The sequence below is a fragment of the Staurois parvus genome, unplaced genomic scaffold (assembly GCF_062004578.1).
Source record: "Staurois parvus isolate SC_StPar_1 unplaced genomic scaffold, SC_StPar_1.0 ptg002114l, whole genome shotgun sequence".
NCBI classification, from domain to species: Eukaryota; Metazoa; Chordata; class Amphibia; order Anura; family Ranidae; genus Staurois; species Staurois parvus.
The window spans coordinates 71,085-78,670 of record NW_028319910.1 but is presented as its reverse complement, the minus strand read 5'-3'; positions in this window follow the sequence as shown (position 1 = coordinate 78,670).

The following is a 7,586-nucleotide window of genomic DNA, read 5'->3' as shown; positions in this document are numbered from 1 at the left end:
CGGTAGGCAGGAAGGGGGTAGAAGTGTCCGGTAGGCAGGAAGGGGGTAGAAGTGCCCTGTAGGCAGGAAGGGGGTAGAAGTGCCCTGTAGGCAGGAAGGGGGTAGAAGTGTCCTGTAGGCAGGAAGGGGGTAGAAGTGCCCGGGAGGCAGGAAGGGGGTAGAAGAGCCCTGTAGGCAGGAAGGGGGTAGAAGTGCCCTGTAGCCAGGAAGGGGGTAGAAGTGCCCGGTAGGCAGGAAGGGGGTAGAAGTGCCCGGGAGGCAGGAAGGGGGTAGAAGAGCCCTGTAGGCAGGAAGGGGGTAGAAGTGCCCTGTAGCCAGGAAGGGGGTAGAAGTGCCCGGTAGGCAGGAAGGGGGTAGAAGTGTCCGGTAGGCAGGAAGGGGGTAGAAGTGCCCTGTAGGCAGGAATAGGGTAGAAGTGCCCGGGAGGCAGGAAGGGGGTAGCAGAGACCTGTAGGCAGGAAGGGGGTAGAAGTGCCCTGTAGGCAGGAAGGGGGTAGAAGTGCCCGGTAGGCAGGAAGGGGGTAGAAGTGCCGGGAGGCAGGAAGGGGGTAGAAGTGTCCTGTAAGCAGGAAGGGGGTAGAAGTGTTCTGTAGGCAGGAAGGGGGTAGAAGTGCCGGGAGGCAGAAAGGGGGTAGAAGTGTCCTGTAGGCAGGAAGGGGGTGGAAGTGCCCAGTAGGCAGGAAGGGGGGTAGAAGTGCCCTGTAGGCCGGAAGGGGGTAGAAGTGCCCGGTAGGCAGGAGGGGGGTAGAAGTGTCCTGTAGGCAGGAAGGGGGTAGAAGTGTCCTGTAGGCAGGAAGGGGGTGAAGTGCCCGGTAGGCAGGAAGGGGGTGGAAGTGCCCGGTAGGCAGGAAGGGGGGTAGAAGTGCCCTGTAGGCCGGAAGGGGGTAGAAGTGCCCGGTAGGCAGGAAGGGGGTAGAAGTGCCGGGAGGCAGGAAGGGGGTAGAAGTGCCCGGTAGGCAGGAAGGGGGTAGAAGTGCCCGGTAGGCCGGAAGGGGGTAGAAGTGCCCTGTAGGCAGGAAGGGGGTAGAAGTGTCCTGTAGGCAGGAAGGGGGTAGAAGTGCCGGGAGGCAGAAAGGGGGTAGAAGTGTCCTGTAGGCAGGAAGGGGGTGGAAGTGCCCGGTAGGCAGGAAGGGGGGTAGAAGTGCCCGGTAGGCAGGAAGGGGGTAGAAGTGCCCTGTAGGCCAGAAGGGGGTAGAAGTGCCCGGTAGGCAGGAGGGGGGTAGAAGTGTCCTGTAGGCAGGAAGGGGGTAGAAGTGTCCTGTAGGCAGGAAGGGGGTAGAAGTGCCGGGAGGCAGGAAGGGGGTAGAAGTGTCCTGTAGGCAGGAAGGGGGTGGAAGTGCCCGGTAGGCCAGAAGGGGGGTAGAAGTGCCCGGTAGGCAGGAAGGGGGTAGAAGTGCCCAGTAGGCAGGAAGGGGGTAGAAGTGCCGGGAGGCAGGAAGGGGGTAGAAGTGCCTGGTAGGCAGGAGGGGGGTAGAAGTGTCCTGTAGGCAGGAAGGGGGTAGAAGTGTCCTGTAGGCAGGAAGGGGGTGAAGTGCCCGGTAGGCAGGAAGGGGGGTAGAAGTGCCCTGTAGGCCGGAAGGGGGTAGAAGTGCCCGGTAGGCAGGAAGGGGGTAGAAGTGCCCGGTAGGCAGGAAGGGGGTAGAAGTGCCCGGTAGGCAGGAAGGGGGTAGAAGTGCCCGGTAGGCAGGAAGGGGATAGAAGTGCCCGGTAGGCCGGAAGGGGGTAGAAGTGTCCTGTAGGCTGGAAGGGGGTAGAAGTGCCCTGTAGGCAGGAAGGGGGTAGAAGTGCCGGGAGGCAGAAAGGGGGTAGAAGTGTCCTGTAGGCAGGAAGGGGGTGGAAGTGCCCTGTAGGCAGGAAGGGGGGTAGAAGTGCCCGGTAGGCAGGAAGGGGGTAGAAGTGCCCGGTAGGCAGGAGGGGGGTAGAAGTGTCCTGTAGGCAGGAAGGGGGTAGAAGTGTCCTGTAGGCAGGAAGGGGGTAGAAGTGCCGGGAGGCAGGAAGGGGGTAGAAGTGTCCTGTAGGCAGGAAGGGGGTGGAAGTGCCCGGTAGGCAGGAAGGGGGGTAGAAGTGCCCGGTAGGCAGGAAGGGGGTAGAAGTGCCCGGTAGGCCGGAAGGGGGTAGAAGTGCCCAGTAGGCAGGAAGGGGGTAGAAGTGCCGGGAGGCAGGAAGGGGGTAGAAGTGCCCGGTAGGCAGGAGGGGGGTAGAAGTGTCCTGTAGGCAGGAAGGGGGTAGAAGTGTCCTGTAGGCAGGAAGGGGGTGAAGTGCCCGGTAGGCAGGAAGGGGGTGAAGTGCCCGGTAGGCAGGAAGGGGGTGAAGTGCCCGGTAGGCAGGAAGGGGGTGAAGTGCCCGGTAGGCAGGAAGGGGGTGGAAGTGTCCGGTAGGCAGGAAGGGGGGTAGAAGTGCCCTGTAGGCCGGAAGGGGGTAGAAGTGCCCGGTAGGCAGGAAGGGGGTAGAAGTGCCGGGAGGCAGGAAGGGGGTAGAAGTGCCCGGTAGGCAGGAAGGGGGTAGAAGTGCCCGGTAGGCCGGAAGGGGGTAGAAGTGCCCGGTAGGCCGGAAGGGGGTAGAAGTGTCCTGTAGGCTGGAAGGGGATAGAAGTGCCGGGAGGCAGGAAGGGGGTAGAAGTGCCCGGTAGGCAGGAAGGGGGTAGAAGTGTCCTGTAGGCAGGAAGGGGGTAGAAGTGACGGGAGGCAGAAAGGGGGTAGAAGTGTCCTGTAGGCAGGAAGGGGGTGGAAGTGCCCGGTAGGCAGGAAGGGGGTAGAAGTGCCCTGTAGGCCGGAAGGGGGTAGAAGTGCCCGGTAGGCAGGAGGGGGGTAGAAGTGTCCTGTAGGCAGGAAGGGGGTAGAAGTGTCCTGTAGGCAGGAAGGGGGTAGAAGTGCCGGGAGGCAGGAAGGGGGTGGAAGTGCCCGGTAGGCAGGAAGGGGGGTAGAAGTGCCCGGTAGGCAGGAAGGGGGTAGAAGTGCCCGGTAGGCCGGAAGGGGGTAGAAGTGCCCGGTAGGCCGGAAGGGGGTAGAAGTGCCGGGAGGCAGGAAGGGGGTAGAAGTGCCCGGTAGGCAGGAAGGGGGTAGAAGTACCCGGTAGGCAGGAAGGGGGTAGAAGTGCCCTGTAGGCAGGAAGGGGGTAGAAGTGCCGGGAGGCAGGAAGGGGGTAGAAGTGCCCTGTAGGCAGGAAGGGGGTAGAAGTGTCCTGTAGGCAGGAAGGGGGTAGAAGTGTCCTGTAGGCAGGAAGGGGGTAGAAGTGCCCGGTAGGCAGGAAGGGGGTAGAAGAGCCCGGTAGGCAGGAAGGGGGTAGAAGAGCCCGGTAGGCCAGGGGTTAAAGAATACATACTGGAATATAGTTTTCTTTTTTTTAAACTGGAGTTGAGTGTCACCTTGAAGGGGGTCATGGGGGGAGGGGGGCTGGGCTGGGGAGGGGACATATTCCAACAGTGAACTTGTCCTTTAACAGAGATCACATTGCTGAATGCAGAGACAAGCCTGGTTAGTCACAACAGAAGTCCAAATCCCAATCCTGACCCATCTCTCTGACGTCTCCTCCAATCTTCAGCTTCATACTGCTGTACAAGTGTGTGACCTCCCCCAGAACAAGAAACATGTGACACTGGGAATCAGCCATCACAGGACCGCAAAATGATGAACTTCTTACAGATCTCATCATCCAACAAACTGACATTCATATGATACAATGTAACAGATGTGCATCGCCTGAGACAGAGACCAGAGAGAATGCTGAGTATAGGGGGAGTCATCCAACACTGAGAATCACCCAGAGAAAAGGAGAAGTGGGACTGTGCAGAGTCCATACATACAGAACAAGGAGAGATACCGAGAATGACACCCGGCATCCAGGACAGGAGAAGTGGGACTGTGCAGAGTCCATACATACAGAATAAGGACAGATACTGAGAATTACACCCGGCATCCGGGAGTTTACAATCTAATGTCCCTAACTCACATTCCTCTACTAGAACCAATTCACCTCCCAGCATGTCTTTGGAAACCAGAGAACCCGGAGGAAACCCACGCAGGCACAGGGAAAACATGGAAGCTTCAGGCAGGTGGTGCCCTGGTTGGGATTTGAACCAACAACTCCAGTGCTGCTAGACAGATGTACAAACCACTGAGCCACTGTGCTGCCCATCCAGCTTCCATGACAGGAAGCAGTACTCTGATATTGATATAATAGATCTAAATAAAGCTCTTGTGCTCAGAATTGTAAACAATGTTTCCTGTGTCAGTTGTGTTTATAATGAAAATGCTGAGTTAACCCTTCGCACTCTGCTATACACCCCAAGGTGTATAGCAGCAGTGTTCATTCCCATCCCCCCGCCACTACAAAAAAAAAAGGCTGAGAAACATTGCTTAAAGTGTTACTAAACCCCGGACCCTGCATTCACTATATCCAGTCTCCCTGGACCCCGCATTCACTATATCCTGTCTCCCCGGACCCTGCATTCACTATATCCAGTCTCCCCGGACCCCGCATTCACTATATCCGCTCTCCCCGGACCCTGCATTCACTATTATTATTATTATTATTATTATACAGTATTTATAAAGCGCCAATAGTTCGCTCAGCGCTGTACATTACAAAGGGGGACAGAACATGTGACAGAACAATACCAGTACAATGCAAAACACAAGGGGTTCGAGGGCCCTGCTCTTTCGAGCTTACAATCTAGGAGGGAGGGGATGGTGGTACAGGAGGAGATAGCTGTGGGGGATGGAGTGGTAGGAAGAGTGGAGGAGGGAGGCAAGTTAGCAGGGGGTGAGGTAGGCTTCCCTGAAGAGATGGGTTTTCAGGGTGCGCCTAAAGGACCCTGCATTCACTATATCCAGTCTCCCTGGACCCTGCATTCACTATATCCAGTCTCCCCGGACCCTGCATTCACTATATCCAGTCTCCCCGGACCCTGCATTCACTATATCCTGTCTCCCCGGACCCTGCATTCACTATATCCGCTCTCCCCGGACCCCGCATTCACTATATCCGCTCTCCCCGGACCCTGTATTCACTATATCTGGTCTCCCCGGACCCTGCATTCACTATATCCGCTCTCCCCGGACCCTGTATTCACTATATCTGCTCTCCCCGGACCCCGCATTCACTATATCCGCTCTCCCCGGACCCTGCATTCACTATATCTGGTCTCCCCGGACCCTGCATTCACTATATCCGCTCTCCCCGGATCCTGCATTCACTATATCCGCTCTCCCCGGACCCTGCATTCACTATATCCGCTCTCCCCGGACCACGCATTCACTATATCCGCTCTCCCCGGACCCTGCATTCACTATATCCACTCTCCCCTGACCCTGCATTCACTATATCTGCTCTTCCCGGAACCTGCATTCACTATATCTGCTCTCCCCGGACCCTGCATTCACTATATCCGGTCTCCTGGACCCCGCATTCACTATATCCGCTCTCCCCAGACCCTGCATTCACTATATCCGCTCTCCCCGGACCCTGCATTCACTATATCTGGTCTCCCACAGTACACAGAACATGGAAATGTAATTATTTTAGTAAATATAAACTGCTAAATCCCTTTTCTCATCAGCAGTATAGAGCAGGCTTGTGACTTCTATCAGTGTCCAGCTGAGCACTGGTTAAAGCTTGTAGGAGAAGTTTTCATTCTCCTGTACGAGGATGCAGGACCCCTGACCTCTGCCTGGACAGTGCTAATTGGTCCTGTACTGATCACATGCCCTCTCCACAGGGAAAAAAAAAACCTTTCTAGCAATACACACCAAACTGAGCATGTGCAGCATGCCCCTAAGCATGCCCTCTGTTCTATCAGTAGATGGACTGGAGACAGTAGAAAAAGGGGAGGATCAGAGAAGACAGGATCAAACAGCCTTTTTACAGAATGCAGAGGATTAACCACTTAGGTTCCACAGTGAGTATAACAAACATGCTTTACTGCATCTACAGACTGATTGTACTGTGGGGGGTTTAGTCTCCATTCACAGCAATGCGTTTTTTAGTGCTTTTTGCAGAAACGCACTACAGTCCATGTAACATGGTTTCCTATGGGACACCTTCACATCCAGGCTTTTTTTCAGCTGCTGTATTTTTGGAAAGGGTCGGGGACTTGTTTAACCACTTCCAGTCCGGACACTTTCCCCCCTTCCAGTCCGGACGCTTTCACCCCCTTCCAGTCCGGACACTTTCCCCCCCTTCCAGTCCAGACACTTTCCCCCCCTTCCAGTCCGGACACTTTCCCCCCCTTCCAGTCCGGACACTTTCCCCCCCCCTTCCAGTCCGGACACTTTCCCCCCCCCTTCCAGTCCGGACACTTCCCCCCCCCCTTCCAGTCCGGACACTTTCACCCCCTTCCAGTCCGGACTCTTTCCCCCCCCCTTCCAGTCCGGACACTTTCACCCCCTTCCAGTCCGGACTCTTTCCCCCCCTTCCAGTCCGGACACTTCCCCCCCTTCCAGTCCGGTCACTTTCCCCCCCTTCCAGTCCGGACACTTTCACCCCCTTCCAGTCCGGACACTTCCCCCCCCCCCTTCCAGTCCGGTCACTTTCCCCCCCTTCCAGTCCGGACGCTTTCACCCCCTTCCAGTCCGGACGCTTTCCCCCCCTTCCAGTCCGGACACTTTCACCCCCTTCCAGTCCGGACACTTTCCCCCCCCCTTCCAGTCCGGACACTTTCACCCCCTTCCAGTCCGGACACTTTCACCCCCTTCCAGTCCGGACACTTTCACCCCCTTCCAGTCCGGACACTTTCACCCCCTTCCAGTCCGGACACTTCCCCCCCCCCCTTCCAGTCCGGTCACTTTCCCCCCCTTCCAGTCCGGACGCTTTCACCCCCTTCCAGTCCGGACGCTTTCCCCCCCTTCCAGTCCGGACACTTTCACCCCCTTCCAGTCCGGACACTTTCCCCCCCCCTTCCAGTCCGGACACTTTCACCCCCTTCCAGTCCGGACACTTTCACCCCCTTCCAGTCCGGACACTTTCACCCCCTTCCAGTCCGGACACTTTCACCCCCTTCCAGTCCGGACACTTTCACCCCCTTCCAGTCCGGACACTTTCCCCCCCTTCCAGTCCGGACACTTTCCCCCCTTCCAGTCCGGACACTTTCACCCCCTTCCAGTCCGGACACTTCCCCCCCCTTCCTGTCCAGGCCAATTTTCAGCTTTCAGTGCTATCACACTTTGAATGACAATTGCGCGGTCATGCAACACTGTACCCATATGAATTTTTTAGCATTTTTTTGAGACAGATAAAGCTTTATTTTGGTGGTATTTGTTCACCGCTGGGATTTTTTTTTTGCTATATAAATGAAAAGGTCCACAAATTTAGAAAAAATGTGTTTTTCTTATAAAACTTTGCAAATAAATAATATTTCATCATAAATCTTGGCCAAAATTTATTCAGTTAGTTTTTAGCAAAAAAAAAACCAAATTAGTTTATAACCAAAAATTATAATTTTTTTTTAATTTTGTACATTATTTTATTTTTTATATTATTATTTATGTTGTTTTTTTTACATACTGTCACCCTAGCAGTACAGTGTCACCATAGTGACACTGTACTACTTGTGGGGGGCGATGAAGATTTTTTTTTCTCTTTCTTAACAC